The sequence below is a fragment of the Mastomys coucha genome, unplaced genomic scaffold (genome assembly GCF_008632895.1).
Source record: "Mastomys coucha isolate ucsf_1 unplaced genomic scaffold, UCSF_Mcou_1 pScaffold20, whole genome shotgun sequence".
Classification (NCBI taxonomy): Eukaryota; Metazoa; Chordata; class Mammalia; order Rodentia; family Muridae; genus Mastomys; species Mastomys coucha.
In genome coordinates, this window is record NW_022196903.1 from 116,403,326 (window position 1) to 116,403,706 (window position 381).

The following is a 381-nucleotide window of genomic DNA, read 5'->3' on the forward strand; positions in this document are numbered from 1 at the left end:
GTCTGTGGTGTCTGCAGTATAATGCTTCCTACAGTACCAACTGCCTAACAGAGAAGGGGGCAGGGAATGAGGACCCAGTCTAGAGAGTCACAACTAGCCATGGGAAACCAAGTAGTTGAGGTTTGAATGGAGAATAATTAGATGTACCCAATTCTCTCATGCGTGGCTGTCAAAAATGGTTTTGTTGAAGAAAAGAGTGGAGTGAGTCTGAGATGAGGATTCATTATAATCATTGACAGAGACTGTTTCCAGAGTCTTGTTAACATGGGGGATGAGTTTGATTATATCCTGATCATCAGAGAAGACATGCACTCTTCTGGGAGGTGTGAGAGAAAATATGCACATCTTGGGGGAGGGATACTTCTGTCAGGGGTGGGAAAC

General features: G+C 44.4%; 1 pseudogene; it reads left to right on the forward strand.

Moving 5' to 3' along the window:
• The window catches only part of LOC116099995, a 10,039-nt pseudogene that overhangs the window by 9,038 nt on the left and 620 nt on the right, over positions 1-381 (forward strand).